Below are 18,267 nucleotides of genomic sequence, written 5' to 3'. Positions count from 1 at the left end.
CAAGACAGGGCAGAGCCCAGCGCTGGGAAGCATGTAGGGCTTGGAGGTCCCCGGTAAGAGGCGCCACGGGAGGGCCCTGGGTGTGGGGCTTGGGTCAGTGCTGGGAGCAGCCAGCTGGGCTCTTCTGATCCTTGCCTGGATGCCTGTCCCCACAGGTGCACCACCTCTGTAAGCTACCATGCAATGTGGCCAATACTCCAGTTTGCTCAGGACTGAGAGCTTTCCTGGGATGCAGGACATTTAGTGCAAAAACTGGGAAAGTTCCAGAAAACCAGGATGGTCGTGGCTCTTCAGTGGACACCTTCATCTTCACTACCTGAACACGCATTGGAGGTAGAACAGAGCTGCCTGCCTAAAAGGAGGGGTGGCTTCCCCAACAGGAACAGCGGTAGCTACACCCCTCCTCTGCGCCAAGGGGCTCTTACATTCCAGTTCCCAGAACCCAAGGCCCAGGAAATTGAGCAAGCTCTGCCACGTCGACTTCCATTGGCCGTCTCCAAATATCTGAACACCTGCCATGGAGAAAAAGGGGGTGACCCTTCTCTTGTCCCCAGGCCAGTGATTTGAAATCCTGAGTGCACCTGGGAATGACCTGGGGATTTTATGTCCTGCCCCAGAGATCCTGATCTCAATGGGATGGGTTGGGGTGCGTGTTTACACACATACACACTTCTGTCCTTTCCTTGTGGCTTCTTTCTGGGCATGAAATTTCTTTCCTGGCCAGGAAAAATGTATCACTCCTAAGCCTCTCTAATTCTCTCCTCAAGGTTATCTTGAGCAAAATGGCCTCCTAAAGATATCAGACTTTTTTGTTATATCCATGGCAATCAGACTGTAGATTCTTTTCATGGGAAATCTAAATGTATAGAAGTCCAAACCGCTCTTCACTGTTTTGAATAAATCGTGCAGCTCATAGGTGCAGATACATGTTTTGTCCCAAATCGAATTCACCTTTCCTCCCAGCTCACCTCGGGACTCTGCTCCTTCAAGCCCCATCTTCAGGAGGTTTCCTTGGCCCTGTCCTCCACTTCCAGTTCTGCCCAATCTCCTGGCTCCCACATCTCCTTTGTTCCCGTAGTATACCTCTTTGGGATGTTAGGACTGCCCCCCCCCACCGCCCACAGCCGCTGAGGAAGAGGAGGACTCCAGGTTGTTCTTGGGGACCTGCCTCACCTGGCTGAGCTCAGCAGACAAGGGGTGGGGCCCACACTCTCTCCCTGGAATCTGGGGCAGGGACACAGGGTTTCTGGTTAGCTGGCTGCATGTGCTATAAAACTAGATTGCACATCTCAGGGCCTGGGGTTGCCATATGGGGAAAGATATTTTGTGGCTATGAGCAGCCATGCTTAAACTGAGAAACAAGGTTTGCAGACAGACCACAGGGACAGGCAACCAGGCAGGCCAGTGAGGAAGGCTGAGACAGTGACCCAGAGCCCAACGTTGTTCCCAAAGACTGTTCTCATTCTTGTCCTCTTGGAGGCTGGGCTCTAAATCCTGCCCTCGGGATCCATGAGATCCTTGTCCTCAACCCCTCTCTACTTAAGCCAGCATTCACAGATCTCTGTTGCTTGCCACCAGTCAACCCCTGGGAGAGTCTCCAATGTCCACTGCTCCTCATACACAATATCTTGGAACTTACATCTGGGCCCTTCCTGCTCCAAGGACATCCCAAACCCCTACTTTTCCTGCTCTTTTTCAACTTTGAAGAGGGCTGGCACCCACATCCCCTGTGCGGCTGCTTCCCCAAAGAGTTCCAGGAGTGATGGCCTCCTCCCTGGCCTGAGGTCCTCCCCACCAGAGTCCTTGCCCGCTTCTCCGGTTCCAGTTCCCATAGCTGAGCAGAGCCTCTTCAGCACGCCTCCCCGCCCAGAAACATCTTAGGACACAGTTAAGTGGAACGCTTTTGAAAACAGAGTAAACAGTGGTTTCCTCACATTCCTGTCAGCCTTTGTTTTTCAGATTGAAGAGTCTAAACTGGAGAGTTCCCCCGGCACCCTGGCCTGCATTCCCTGGCTCTGGCCTTGACCTTTGTGGGCTGGGGGCGGGTTGGGGGGGGCCTGGTCAGGATTGCTGGGCTTGTACAGCAGTGTCAGATTGCCTGTTTGGCTTTCAGCATCCTTGCATACTGTCCCCACTTGACCCTGCTGTGGCCCTGGAGTGAGCAGTGAAGTTGGGTGACAAGCCAGGGCACCCAGCTAGCAGCCCCAACCCCTAACCACTTTGCCTCCCTGCCTCCTCCCGGCCATGGCTCCAGACAGCCTCCCAGGGCGGCTCCCTCTGCTCTGCCCCAACCATCAGGGCCCAATTGGGGCCCAGGGACCTGGCTTCTCTTCTAGGATGTGGCGTGGGCCTCAGGGGAGAGCTAGAACAATGCCCAGCCCCTTATCAACAGCTAATCCCATCCTGGCTGGCTCCTGGACTTCCCTTCTCAGAAACGCCAACTCTTATTTTAACACATGGTGTGTTCCTTTCTGAGTCACCTCAGCCCCAATTGTGTGCAGACACAGCCAAGCTCTTCCAGGGAAGAAAGAGCAAACACCTTCGAGTCCTCCAGGAATGGGCCTGGCTTCCTTTTGCTCTTGTCACCAGCTCTTGGTGCCACAAAATGACGGCACTGGAAGCAGAGACCCTAGAAACCATCAACTCCTACCCCCGAGTTCACAGCTGAGTTCACCGAGGACCAGAGAGGGCCAGGCCTTGCTCAAAGACACAGCAAAGTCAGGACGCCTGGTCCTATCCATTGCTTTGGTGACAGACACTTCTCAGAGGACATGAGGGAGCAGGAGGAAAATCCCGGGCAGTCTGTCGTTGTTTAAGTTTGTTCCTGTTTAAGTTTCCATTCTATCCTTGCCCAGAAGGGGTGCTTGTCCCACCTCAGGGCTGACCAGTACCGGGGCCCAGCTCAGCAGCAGGAGGCGTTTCAGGCACCCCGAGAACCAGGGTAGGGTTTGCCCGGAAGGGAGACTATCAGGACCCGCAGGAATCAGAACCTCCAAGTGCCCCAAACCATGGCTCTTGCAGGAGAAAGTGCTAAATGGCCAGATAAATGGCTGATAAGAAAAGAAGTGGGGGGGGGAGGGGAGGAGGGAAGAACACACCCAGGCACTAGCCCCTTCCCGTGACATCCACAGCCCTGGAAACCTAGAACGGGGTCCCGAATGGCCTCCCAGACGCCCTGACAGCGCTTTGCCGTCACCGACCTTGTTCTGTTCTGAGACTCAGTGAGAAGGATTCATATCAAACTCGAAAAGGGTTTGGGGCTAATCCCCAACTAACCCCACCTGCAGCGTCCTGCACCTCACCCCGCCCGCCACCCCCGCACATGCCCAGTCACCAGAACGTGGGCTCTGTCGGCAGACTGCCTGGGTCAGGGCCGGGCGCCACCACTCACTAGCTGAGAGTAGACAATCACTCTCTGTCTGTAAAGTGTGAACAGTGACAGACCCTTCCTGCCAGGGTTGGTTTAAGCATTAAAGTGTTTGGAACACTGCCTGGCATGAGATAGCTTAGCTGTCATTACCATTATCATTGCCTCAAGCACTCAGCAGACATGAGCTGCTTCCTCCAGCCACTGAAGTACCTCACTCAAGGGCCAGAGTTGTGGAAGCAGGAAACGCTAAATCCTGTGATCCTCAGGACCACGCTGGGTGAAGTTTTGGGGGATGCCTGTGAAATGTAAGAACATATGCCAGAAGAGGGTGATCATCAGAACATTCCAGAACTGGAACAGAGGGTTTGGTCAGTCTATTGTGTGTTCTACAATTCAGCTAAAACATCTAATGAGAATTTACCATGTATATTGCTCAACGCTTGCCCAAATACTTCCCTTCTTTCCACTTATATGTTGTAATAAAGGTAGAAGTCGCACAGAAGTTTTCACTTGGTAAAGAGACCAAAGACAAGAGAGTTTGAGTTTGGGCCCAGGAGGTTCCAAGCTTTTGGTAATCAAACGCCTGACAGACTTTGTAATGTCTTTTTAAAAAGACTTTTACTTACACATATTTTATTGTCAGCTTGTTTTAGTTTTTAATTTTTCATTTTGAAATAATTTTAGACTTTGAAAACATTGCAAAAGTAGTACAAAGAATTCTAAAATACCCTTTACCCAGCTCTCCCACATATTAACATCTTATAAAACCACAGCATAATTATCGTGATTAGCAAAGCCAGGACATAAACACTGATACAATACTGTGAACTTATCTCCAGACCTTATTCAAACATTGTCAACTGTCCCACGCATGTTCTTTTTCTGTCCCAAGATCCCACATTGCATTGAGCTGTCTAGCTCCTCAGTCTCATCCAAGCTGGGACATTTCCCTCAGTCTTTGTCCTTCCTGACCGTGACATTTTTGAAGAATAGTGGTTAATTATTTTGTAGAATGTTCCTCATTTGGGCTGTGTCCGGTGTTTTTTCATGATTGGATTGTGGTTACATATTTTTGGCGAGAACACCACAGAAGGGACACTGTGTCCTTCTCAGCACATCACACAGCAGGAGGCACATGCTGCCAACGCATCTTGTTCCTGGCAATATTCACTTTGATCGCCCAGATAAGGTGGTGCCCACCAGACTGATCACCTGCAAGCTTACTGTTTTTCCCTTTGTTGTTAATAAGTATCTTGTGAGGAGACACTTGGAGACTATGTAAGTGTTTTTCTTCTCATCACACTTTCGCCCACTAACTTTAGCTTCCACAGATGGTTCTTGCCTGCCAGTTATTACCGTGATGTTAGCAAAATGGTGATTTTCTATTTCCATCATTCCTTCTACATTTATTAGTTGGAATTCTACTACAAAGAAGAGCTCTCCCTTCTTCCTCATTTTCATTTATTCAATTATTTATTTATATCAATGCGAAGTCACGGATATTTGCTTTATTCTATGAGTTATAATCTATTACTATCATTATTATTTATTTTGTTACTCAAATCAACTCAAATATCACCACTGGGAGCCCCTTCAATGTAGTTCCTATGGTCTTTTGTAAAGTAATGTCCTCGTCATTTTTGAGCAATTTTTCTAGCACTGCAGAATTGTCCAAACTCATTTATACTTTCTCTGCCCAAGCCTAGAATCAAACATTTCTCCAAGAGCCCCTCGTTCCTTTTATTAAAGGATGGCACGTAGAGACCAAGATCTAGGGGGCCCATAGCCACTAAGGTGTCATTATTTGTAGTCCCTCTCAGAGGACAAAGCTAGGAAATATACATATATCAATATCAATTTCTATATCTACCCACCTATGTTTACAAACTATTCATTCACACCTTTCCTCTGATTCCAACCCAACACCACAAGGTGCACTCTAGCCTTTCCCTCGTCCTGCGTTTGCTACATCTTTGCAACAGTGAAAAACCAGGCTCTCACTATGTAGTATATATTTACTTATTTGCTTAATCATGAATACACTTGAGATAGTTTCAGGATTTCTGGTATTTTTTTAATGTTTGTGTGATTTTATCCAAGTGATGAAATGCTAAAATGATACACTGTTAAGGTTGAACATAAGGCAAGACTAACGGCTAAGTGGGTGAACTCTGGACACGGGCAGTTGTTTAGTATTTCTGGATCTAACCTTTCTTGTCTGCAAAATAGGGATAATAACAATGTCTACTTCATAGGATGGTAGTGAGAATAAAAGAGATGATGCATGCAAAGTGCTTCTGAGCATGTAGAAAGCTCTGGATAAAGGGTACATACTTTTATGAGACAAAGCAAAATTTTCTATTGGTACCTAAATGTATGAATAAAAAGTTGATCCATAATAATATCAGTTGATATGAGGGAAATAAGAAAGAGATTGGAAGCTTTGAGGCTTGTCATACATTTTCTCTTTTTATATATAGTTATGTGCCATATAATGATGTTTCAGTCAAAAACAGACCACACACATGACATATATGACCACACATATGACATATATGACCACACATATGACATATGACACAAAATTATAACACCATATTTTCCTGTACCTTGTCTATGTTTAGATATGTTTTGATACTCAAATACTTACCATTGTGTTACAGTATTCAGCACAGTAACCTGCTATACAGATAGGTAACCTAACAGGCTGTGCCATATAGCCTAGGTGTGCAGTAGGCTATACCATTTAGGTTCCCGTATTTGATGGTCACACAACAGTGAAATCACCTAATGACGCACTTCTCAGGATGCGTTAAGTGACGCATGATTGCACGTAGTTGTAGAAACAGATAATTTTCCTCCAGCAGATGTCAGCACTTGTACCACTGCCTTTGAGTCAGCTTATTTTTTCCTTTTTTTTTTTTAAGTCAGCTTCTTGAGTCCCGGTAATAAAGTCATCACAGCAGGAGACAACGAAAATGTGCTGAAGAAAGAAGCAACTTCAGAGTCAATATCCTCATACAAAATGTGAGCAATAATCCACAGCTGTTAAAAAAGAAAAGAAAAAAAATGCCCCACATCTAAGGACACTTGTGAAGTACCTACAGTGAATTCAAGCTGATCTGCCCAAATTTGGGCCAGGCCACAGGGCACCTGCTCACGGTATGGGAGGCCCAGGCCCCCCAGGTTCTGGAGCATCATCTCTGGGGTGGGGATGGAGAACAAGCTGGACAGGACTTATTGGAGGTCCCGAGCAAGGCGAGGAGCTGGGGCAGGTTCTCAGGCTCTGCCCTCCGCACTCTTGCAAAGTGGGCACAACTTGCAAAGACACGCAGACCCACGTGCACCCTCACTGACTGGGGCTGGAGGAAGCCCAGTCTCGGTCTGAAGAAAGAAACAGAGACTCACATGACGTGGCTAAAAGCGGCTGGAGGAGGACGAGGGAGCCCCACAGTGGGATCTTATGGCCATCTAATTATAGAATAAGATGCTCGGGCTCAGGAAATCAAGGCTGCTGCAGAGTCACCTCTCTTTATGGTGTCCTACCACTACCAGTCCTGCTCCTGTGAGTGGCAGGAGAGGGCGAGAGCCACCCGCAGGCGGCACATGGGAAGTCTGTGAGAAATGGGAAAGCACATCCTACTTAGGTCACTATTTTTCTGCAAATAAATCTGCAGTTCCTGATTTCTGTCAGAGAAATGGTTTCCTACTTGGAAATACCACAGTGACAGCACCTATCTGCCATTACAAGCTGTGTTGCATATTTGGCACTGTTTGGCTATGTGGCATCTATTCCTCCTGCCTATAATCGCCCTAATTTCCTTTGGGGAATTATCTGGTACCTACTGTGTATAGTCTGTACCTACTGTGTACAGTCTTGGTGGAGAGTAAACCAAGGGTCTGTCCTCCCATTCCTAAATCAAAAGGGTCTTCCAAGTCTCCTGCTGCCTGACTTTCCTCTCACCATATTACAACAACTAAAGGCAGGCATGCGATCTAAGTGTAGTTGGACTTGTTTTCCTGGGAATTTGAGTTTGAAGCAGAAACACAAAGACAGAAGGAGTGGTGGAAGTCCATTCATCCCAGTGATGGCACCTGGGCAAGATAAGGGGCTGTCCCTGCTTCCATGCTTGTCTGAGCTGCCTGGCACCTGTCTGTTTCAGTTCAGTTCTAGGCCTTCCCTTCCACCCTGTTGCAGCCATGGCTGCCCAATCACTTTCTTTTACTCAGTTTAGCCTAAGTCAGTTTCTGTGTCTTGCCATCAATGAACCTGGCTGATATACCAGCTCATCCGGAGGAAGAAAGAATTCTTCATTTCCCCTGCTTTGGGAAGTCCAATGTGAAGCTTAAAGGACAAATATGAATCTCCTTCCTGGGAAATGAACTTCTTAATGTCCTTACCAAAAAGAAAATGAGTTTATATAATTTGCTATCCCTAATCAACAACCAGTTGGCAACTTCTGATCAGAACATGGAAAACCTGAGTTTGCTTGGCAAGGTTAGGCCACCTGTTATGAAAAGAGAGAGAGAAGTGGAATTTCAAGTGGTTACTCAACTCACAAGGAAAGCCTGGTGATTGCCTGTGTCTATTGCATCACTCCTCAGATCTGTGCTGGGAACGTTGCTGGGGTGAGCCCATTGCATCACAGGATAGAGGAAATGATCAATGCGGTCAATTACTTTGTTTTCCTACCCCTAACCATTTCCAGTCCTCTGCAGAACATTCTGGTCCCTCCGTTCCTCAAGGATACGTGCCCAGGTTATTTACCCCAGTTCCAAGGGATCCCAAACCTCCATTCATTGGTGCAAGACAGCCTTGTGTGGTGGCACGCAGCTCAGACTGCCTGTGTTCAAGTCTCAAGTCTGCTAAGGCTGGGGGACCCTGAACATGCTACTTAATTTCTCTATGCCTCAGCTTCCACGTTATAAAACCAACATCAGAGTCAGTATGTCTGAGGCATTTAACACTAGAAACACAGTTACCCCCACATCACTGTCTTCCTGACCCTGCCATGGCATCAGGCCACTGAACAAGTAATGAAACATTAAGCAGCCAACTGAAACTACATGATCCGGCCAGCCGTGGTGGCTCAGGCCCGTAATCCTAGCACTCTGGGAGGCCAAGGCGGGAGGATTGCTCAAGGTCAGGAGTTTGAAACCAGCCTGAGCGAGACCCCATCTCTACTAAAAAAATAGAAAGAAATTGACCAACTAAAAATATATATACAAAAAGTTAGGCCGGGCGCGGTGGCTCACGCCTGTAATCCTAGCTCTCTGGGAGGCCGAGGCGGGCGGATTGCTCAAGGTCAGGAGTTCGAAACCAGCCTGAGCAAGAGCGAGACCCCGTCTCTACTATATACAGAAAGAAATTAATTGGCCAACTAATATATATATATACAAAAATTTAGCCGGGCATGGTGGCGCGTGCCTATGGTCCCAGCTACTTGGGAGGCTGAGGCAGTAGGATTGCTTGAGCCCAGGAGATTGAGATTGTTGTGAGTGAGGCTGATGCCACGGCACTCACTCTAGCCTGGGCAACAAAGTGAGACTCTGTCTCAAAAAAAAAGAAAAAGAAACTGAGTGATCTGCCTTCTCTCATTTACCTGTAATGATGCTTGTCAAAAGAGAACATCCAAAGTTCTACTACTGGCATAACAGTGTGAGGAGCTCTATGGACTTGAGAAAATGTTGACAATTATTTTAAAAACAACATTGAAATTCTCTGGAAGTTTACCCAAGTACATAGAGCAAATGAAGAGATATTTATTCCAGAAAATCTACTAAAACTCATAATCGCAAGAGTCTATGGTATTTGAACTAAGACTGCCTTCTTCTTTCCTCTCCCAGCTCAGCAAGGTGGAAATTCCACTCCAGACTTACAACCAAGAACACAGGACTCTCTCGCCCTGTCAGCTCCCAGTCAGAGGGCTATCTTCCTGGGAGGGACAGAGTTCCTCATCTTGTACCCAGTTACCTGTTGCTGAGGCTAAGTTCTGGGTGAGTAAAGCCAAGAAGTGGGGGCTGCCTTTTTCCTCTAGCCCCCACTGTTCGAACTGAGACTCTACATTGAGCATGGCATCCCTGAGAATGCTGGGGCCACGGTTGCCCCTTGCCCCAGCTCATGAAGTGGGAAATTCCCACAGGACAGGCAAGAGAAGAGACCAGGAGCTGCTGTCTCCCATCCACTGAACACTCAGCTCCTAGAGTGGGGGGTGTCACTCAGAGAGAAAAGCACCATTGTCCCCACTGCTAGCACTAGAGCCTTGCCTCAGAGATTTCCCCCACAAGGGAGAAGCAGGCTATAGACAGGGAACCCCAAATCTCCCCATAAATGAACTAACTTCTTTGTAACAGTGTAGAGAGTTCAAGCTTAAGGGTGCTCTCAAAAACAGTGAAAGTTGCGGTAAAAGACATTGAGAGATTGATAGCTGCATTAAAAATAGAGGCTAAACTGCAGGCTGGCTAGTTTGCTAGAGAGAAACAGGGAAAGAGAGCTGTAAAAGAGGCCTGCTCAGTGAGAACGAATCTCAAACACTGACTTCAGGTACTATCCCTAGAAAGGAGCCCAGATTTGATTGGATTCCACTATAAAACAGTTTATGCCCTGGGGCATTGTTGAAAACAACAGAGCAATCAGCCAAGAATTAGCAGAGTTTAACAGCTGGGTGTGGTCAGAGAAAGAGCCAGTTAAAGAGAGCCTTGCCAAAACCACAGTCATTTCAGGGTGACTGTGAATGCACTCAGGGCAACACCCTTTAAGGTGCAACAACAGAAGCGTCACACTGTGGGGAGTGGAGGGACTTCACTAAAATAACCCAGCCAGTCACTAGACAAATAAACAAGCAAATAACAACAACAAGCATGGAGGATGGGGTAGGGATGACCAGTAGCCAGATTTGCTACAGTATATTATCTAAAATGCCCAGTTTCCAACAAAACTTATGAGATAGGGAACAAATTAGGAAAGAATCACCATACACAGGAAAAAAACAAAGAGAAAACAGAAATTGCCTGTGAAAGCAACCAGATATCAGATCTAACAAAGACTTCAAAGTAGCCATTATAAATATGTTCAAAAAATCAAGGTTGAAGAAATAAGGAAAAGTATAATGATAATTTCTCATTAAACAGAAATATCAATACAGAGATAGAATTATTTTTTTAAAAAAAGAACCAAATGGAAAGTCTGGAGTTGAATAGTACAATTGAAATGAAAAATTCACTAGAGGAGCTCAACAGTAGATTCGAACAAGCGGAAGAAAGAATTAGCAAACTTGAAGATTGATCAATAGAGATTATGCAATTCCAAAGAACAGAGAAAACAGAACGAAGAAAAATGAACACAGCCTCAGAGAACTGCAGGACACCATAAGCTAACATATATGTAACAGAAGTACAGAAAAAGAGAAGACAGAAGATGGGGCAAAAACAAAATTTGAAAAAATAATGACTGAAAACTTCCCAAATTTATTGAAAAAACAATCTACATACTCAGAAACTCCATAAACTGCAAATAGAATAAATGCAAAGAGATCCCACAAATAGACACATCACAGTGAAAATGTTGAAAGCCAAAGACAAGGAGAAATTCTTGAAAGCAGCAAAAGAAAAACAACTCATCACTTAGAAGGGAACTCCCAATATTATTAACAGCTGACTTTTCACCAAAAACAGTAGAGGCCAGATAGCAGTGGGGAAACCTCCAAGATAGACCATATTGCTAGAGCAAAAAACCAAACTGCAATAAATTTTAAAGGATAGAAATAATACAAAGTATATTCTCTGATCACAATGGAATAAAGTTAGAAATCAGTAATAGAAACAAATTTGGGGAACTCACAAATATGTGGAAATTAAACAATGTTTTCCTAAATCACCACTAGATCACAGAAAAAACCTAAATAGAAATTTAAAAATCCCTTGAGATGAATGAAAATGAAATCACAACATAACAAAATGCATGGGATATAGCTAAAGCAGTGCTTAGAAGGAATTTATAGCTATAAAGCATATCTCTTCATTTATTGAGGAAGTTTCAATGTTTTTACATACATATACAATATTTACACAGCAAGTCAATGTTGTGATAATGTACTTTTATGGAGTCAAATTTGCCAAAAAAATGCATAAAGTGAGTTAGAACTCTCTAAAATGCGTTATACAATTTATAACACATATAAATTGGTGGTATTGGAAATGATGCAAAGATGCAAAGATGAAATACATGGCATAACAAATTATAAAAAAAATAATCCTGACCATTTAAAACAGTGGGAAAAAGACTTATAAAAGGAAAAAAACTAAAAAGCAAATTCAACATATAACAAGTGTATTACAGGGCTAGATTATGGGAAATTGCATGAAGGTATTCCACGAGAACTGGCCGACTTTCACAATCATTAATGTTTCCCTTATTTATTTATTCATTTATTATTTGTATCCATATGAACTCATGGATTCTAATTTACTCAATTGGTTGCAATCTGTTATTGTCATTATCTATTTTGAGGCTCAAATTGACCCATATTTGGCTATTTGGAGTCCTTTTGAACAGCTGCTTTTATTGAACCCTGACACACCATTGGTAGCTTCGGGTGGCCAGCATCTATTTTTTTTCTCCCTTCCACCAACAGCAGCCCATATTTTCTGTCCATTGTCAGCCAAGTGATTAAGTTGGGTGTCCACATGGCTTGACTTAAACCAGTCAGTGTATCCCATCCCTGTGAACACAGTGATTGGCCCAAGGGTGGGCACATGATCCGTGAGAACTGAGGAGCTATCTGATAGGACTTCTGGGAAAAAAAACTCCCTCTCTCATTCCAAGGGAACTACTGGAAACGAAGCTACCAAAGGAGTTCTCTCTCCCTTTGTATAGCATACTGTAAAGATGTAAAATTTGGACATGGTGAAGCCATTTCTGCTTTCAAGAATGACACTAGCCTGAGGCCCATCTCAATATACACAAATGGGAGACACCAAGAATTACAGACAAACAGACTAGGGCTCTGGTGACACCATGCATTTCTGGATCATTTTGTACTTGAAGTTATCTAGCCTGGTTAATTATTTGAGCTAATAAATTACCTTTTTTGTGTAAGCCAAAATAACTTAAGCAGACATCTGTTGTTTGCAACCAAAAGGACCCTAGAGGATACACTCCCCCAAAATATAATAGCAAAGGAAGACTGCCTGTGGAAAGAAGCAAAAGAACTTATTACCAAAAGAACTCTAGCACTAACCCCCTGGTCTCCCCAGCTGGTCCGAGAGCTTCTGGGGGCATATTCACTGCATGCCCCAGCCTCTTGGAATAGCACCTGACTCTACTGAGTGCTCAGTAAGTATTTCATGACTAAGTATGTGAGAGGGCCATTAAGGTTGTCGTGTTCACCACTAAATCTCTAGTATCTGGAACAGTGCGTGGGACACACAACAAACATTTATTGAATGAATGCACAACTCACCCCAGTGTGACACTTACTGCCTCCCCTCAAATCCACCAAAGGAAAAGAAGCTGTGGCTAAAACCTTGCATGACACTTTATTCTCCTGAGATGGGAGAATACTAATGAAGGGGGAAAGACCCTGGAAGGTGACTCATGTCTATCTTTGTTGTGGGGTACTCAGTGAGACCAGATATTCCAGTAAGTCCTTGCCTGGGGTGTTAAACGGTATGTGACAAAGTCCATGTATTAATAGTCACAAGCCTCCACCCAGGCTTCTGGGGTCCAATGTGACAAGAACCTGGGGTAAGTCCTGCCCAATTCCTACCCAGTGTCCCATGAACTGGCCCATTGCAAGTCAGGCCCAGCTCCCCTCCAAGAGTTCCTATGTGAAATATTGTTTTCTATATTTTCTTCAAAAAAATCCTTGCTTACCCCAAGGTCATGATGATATCCTCTCATTTTCTTCTAGAAGTTTTATAGTTTGGTTTTGGTTGATTTTTGAGACAGAATCTTGCTCTGTCAACCTGGCTAGAGTACAGTGGCATCATCATAGCTCACAGCAACCTCAAACTCCCAGGCTCAAGTAATCCTCCTGCCTCAGGCTCCTAAGGAGCTGGGACTAGAGGCACACACAACACCTGGCTGATTTTTCCATTCTTTTGTAGAGATGGAGTCTCACTATTGCTCAGTCTGGTCTTGAACTCCTAACCTCAAGCAATCTTCCTGCCTCAGGCTTCCAAAGTGCTAGGATTATGGGTATGAGCCACTGAGCCAGTTTTATAGTTTTAACTCTTACATTTAAGTATAAGATTCATCTCAAATTAATGTTTGTATATATTGTGAGCTGGGTTGAGATTCAGTTGTTTCAGATCAATTTGTTGAAAAGCTTATCCTTTTCCCATTGAATTGCTTTGGTACCTTGGTCAAAAATCAATTGACTGTGCGTCTATTTGTGGGCTCTTTATTATATCAACTGCTACTGCAATAATAAAAATAATAATAAAGCAATCCAATTTTTTAAATGGGCAAAATATTTGAACAGGTAATTCACCAATCCATCTATGTTGAAAGAAATTAGAAAAATGGTATGGAGTGGAGGACGATGTGAGGATTATTGGACAGTGCATGAGGGGACTTTCTGAGGAGATGAAAAAGTGCTATATCTTGATTAGGGTGTGAATTGCACGGGTCTATGCATCAATCAACGCTCATCGAACTGGACACTTAGGATTTATGCATTTCACTATATGTAAATTATATCTCAATTAAGATATTAAGGCCGGGTGCAGTGGCTCACGCCTGTAATCCTAGCTCTCTGGGAGGCCGAGGCGGGCGGATTGCTTGAGGTCAGGAGTTCGAAAACAGCCTGAGCAAGAGCGAGACCCTGTCTCTACTATAAATAGAAAGAAATTAATTGACCAACTAATATATATAGAAAAAATTAGCCGAGCATGGTAGTGCATGCTTGTAGTCCCAGCTACTTGGGAGGCTAAGGCAGAAGGATTGCTTGAGCCCAGGAGTTTGAGGTTGCTGTGAGCTAGGCTAACGCCACGGCACTCACCTAGCCTAGGCAACAAAGTGAGACTCTGTCTCAATAAAAAAAAAAAAAATTAAGATATTAACCAAAAATTCCTACGTTGCAATTTTAGAGCTCCTAATGAACAGTGTCAAATACTTTCCTAAAAGATTGTGTCAGCTTACAAACCATCAACATTGTGTGAGAGTGTAAGTTTCCTGTACCTTCACCACCATTGACTATTATCCCATTCTTTAATATGAAAATTTAATGAGTGAAAATAGCATACCAATTTTTAATTTCCTTTTTTTTTTTTTTTTTTTTTTTTGAGACAGAGTCTTGCTCTGTGCCCTGGCTTAGAGTGCAGTGGCATCAATGTAGCTCACTACAACATCAAACTCCTGGGTTCAAGTGATCCTCCTGCCTCAGCCTTCTGAGTAGCTGGAACTACAGGTGCACACAACTGTGTCCAGCTAATTTTTCTATTTTTAGTAGAGATGGGGTCTCTGTCTTGTTCAGGCTGGTCTCAAACTCCTGAGCTCAAGTGATCCTCTGGCCTTGGCCTCCCAGAATGCTAGGATTACAGGAGTGAGCCACCTCATTCAGCCTAATGTCCATTTCTATGACTACAAATTAATATTTTCTCATGTGTTTGTTTACAATTACATTTATTTGGGGGAAATTGCCTTTTTTGTCTCTTGCCCATAATCTCTTGAACTCTATTATATCTTTCAATATGTAAGAATTCTTCATGTAATAAATATGTTAATGCTTTAATATATTTGCTTCAAATATTCCATCACTTCTTGATTGACCTTTGAACTTTCATCGGGTTCTTCTTATGTATAGAAATGTTTCATTTTTCTATAGTCAAGCACATATCTTTCCTTATGACGCCTTTTCTCAGTTTAGAAAGTTGTCATTTCTCCCTTTTCCCAAGAAAAGTATTTCTTTTTCTAATTTTTGCAGTTATACCTATTTTTAAATGCGACACTTCAAACTTCTGGAACCTATTTTAGGAAGGCATGAGGTGGGATGGAAATTTATTCTTTTCAAAATGCTATTCGGAAGGCAGCTATGCCCACCACTATGCCACCAACGCTATAGTCACTCTTCCAGCCGTGAGCATAGTATAACCTTCTGTTTTTTCCGAGTCATCTTTTATCTCTCTCAACAAAGTTTTAGGGAGAGCTCTCCAGCCAGGGGAGCTGAGCGTGAGCCCAGGAGATCCCGGACCGTGGCCTCTGCATTGGTGGCAGGGCCATCCCCACGTTCCAGAGGTGACTGCAGGGACCAGCACTGGGGAGGAGTGTCCGGCCGGGAGGAAATCCCTCTCCCCCTTTCTCACCAACTTCTGCAAATGACTCTGAGATTATTCACATGACATTTTGATATAAGAAAATGAAATGCCAGGAACTAAAAGTAAAATCATTAAAGAGAATAAAACTGAAATAAAACGGGAAGAGCATCAGCCAGGATGGACGCACCAGAGAAAGCAGATGATGGAAAATGAAGGAAAGGAGGGCTTTATGGTGCATATTAATATTTCACCAGACCTTCTGAGATGTAACTAACACGTGACCACTCTTTCTTCAGAGAACTGTTCTTTTCAGTACCAGTTACATCAAACAAACCCACCCCCAGATGTTAGCCCTCCGGTCTTCTTGATTGTACTTGGGAAAAATAGTATTAGGTTATTAAGTATGAAATGTCCAATTTCCTTAAGTATTAAGCTTGACAGTTGATATCTCTGACATTTCACTTTGACACTTCTTGTTTGTTTTTTTTAATTGTGAAGGTACATCCTCATTCTTTCAAATGCACATTTGGGATTGTGATTATCTTTCAAGATTTTTTTTAGAGCAATTTTTGTGAAACCATGGATAAGTCAGAAATGCGTATTATGTTTTAAAATGAATTCTGTCTTGGAACCAATGCAGTACAGAGAGCTTGAAATATCAACAAAGTGTTTGGGAAGGATGTAGCTAATGAACGCACAGTACATGGATGGTTTGAGAAGTTCTGTACTGGTGATTTTAATCTTGAAAATGAGCCATGTGGGTGACCTGAGACCAAGGTGGATAATGATGAGCTGAAAGCTGTAATGGAAGCATATCCATTTCAACCTACATGTGAATTAGCAGCACGGTTTTATGTTGCTATTCCAACAATATCGGGCCATTTGAAACAAATGGGCAAGGTAAAGAACCTGGGTAGATGGGTTCCACATGAATTAAATGAGTGTCAGAAGAGAAATCGTCTCGAAGCTTGCCTTTCTTTGCTTTCATGACATAAAGGTGAACAATTTCTACACCAGATTATTACACGTAATGAAAAATGGATTCTTATTGACAATCACAAGCTTTCAGCACAATGGCTGGATAAAGATGAAGTGCCAAAACACAGTCCAAACCTGAATCTTCATCAGAAAATGTTAGTGGTGTCTGTTTGGTGGTCCAGCTCTGGTATTTATCCATTATAGCTTCATGAAACCTGGTCAATCCATTACAGCCTATGTCTACTGCAACCAATTGGATGAAATGATGAGGATGCTTGTGATTAAGCAGTCGAGAGTGGTCAATAGAGACAGGCCAATCCTCTTATAAGACCACATATTACAAAAAACAAGGCTGCTCAAACTACAGAGGCTGGACTTCGAAACTTTCTATTCACCAGACCTTGCACCAACTGGCTACCACTTCTTCCAGGCTTTGGACCACTTCTTGCAAGGAAGAATATTCACTTCTCAACAAGCTGTGGAAAACACCTCTCACGATTTCATCGCCACTGGCTCTCCAGGCTTCTTCACTGCTGGCATAAACAAGCTACCATTAAGATGGCAAAACTGTGTTGATAGTTTAGGTACACACTTTAATTGTACGCTTCTTGTTTGAGATATAATAAACTTTTAATTTGAAATTGGACATTGCATATTTAATGACTTAATATTAAATAGCCTCACCCTAAGAATGAAAAGAAAAATCACCTATCAAAACTTTATGGAATGGCCGGGCCCGGTAGTTCATGCCTGTAATCCTAGCACTCTGGGAGGCCAAGGCAGGTGGATCGTTTGAGCTCAGGAGTTCGACAGCAGCCTGAGCAAGAGCAAGACCCCATCTCTACTAAAAATAGAAAGAAGTTAATTTGACACAGCTAGACCCCATCTCCCATCTCTACTATAAATAGAAAGAAATTAACTGGCCAACTAAACATATATATAAATTAGCTGAGCATGGTGGTGCATGCCTGTAGTCCCAGCTACTAGGGAGACTGAGGCAGAAGGATTGCTTGAGCCCAGGAGTTTGGGGTTGCTGTGAGCTAGGCTGACACCACAGCATTCTAGCCGGGGCAACAAAGTGAGACTCTGTCTCAAAAAAAAAAAAAACTTTATGGAATATTTTGTATTTCACCAGCATCCATCAATCCTTTGCTTTTGGTAAACATTTCCATTATCTCCTATTTCAGGGATTTTGTACTTTTAGGCATCAGGTTTACTAAATACCACATCTGCCTTTTTTACTGAAATTTCCTTTATTTACAGCTTTTTGTATTATCCAGTTTTCCTGGTAGCCTGTATAGATTAGTACCTGAATTTCTCTAAAACCACCAAGCTTCCACTTAAGTGTCAAAATTATTTGTATTTCTTTACAGTAATTTTAATGTTGATTTCAATACTTGTTTGTTTTAGGAGATCCAGCTATCTACCAAAGCCTGAAAACATAGAAAATTCATTCTTAACAATGTCATTTCTACATTAGCATTCAGAGTAACTGGCTGTCATTTTTCATGGTGATGATTTCATTTATGGCTTTTTTTTTTTTTTTTGAGACAGAGTCTCGCTTGTTGACCAGGTTAGAGTGAGTGCCGTGGCGTCAGTCTAGCTCACAGCAACCTCAAACTCCTGGGCTCAAGCAATCCTGCTGCCTCAGCCTCCCGAGT

The 18,267-nt window shown here is 43.6% G+C and overlaps 1 pseudogene; it reads left to right on the top strand.

The window, feature by feature from the left end:
• Nucleotides 1-18,267, top strand: part of LOC142869934 (putative G-protein coupled receptor 160) — a 48,342-nt pseudogene that overhangs the window by 29,417 nt on the left and 658 nt on the right.

Source organism: Microcebus murinus, chromosome 3 (genome assembly GCF_040939455.1).
Source record: "Microcebus murinus isolate Inina chromosome 3, M.murinus_Inina_mat1.0, whole genome shotgun sequence".
Classification (NCBI taxonomy): Eukaryota; Metazoa; Chordata; class Mammalia; order Primates; family Cheirogaleidae; genus Microcebus; species Microcebus murinus.
This window is presented reverse-complemented; position numbering and strand designations above follow the sequence as displayed.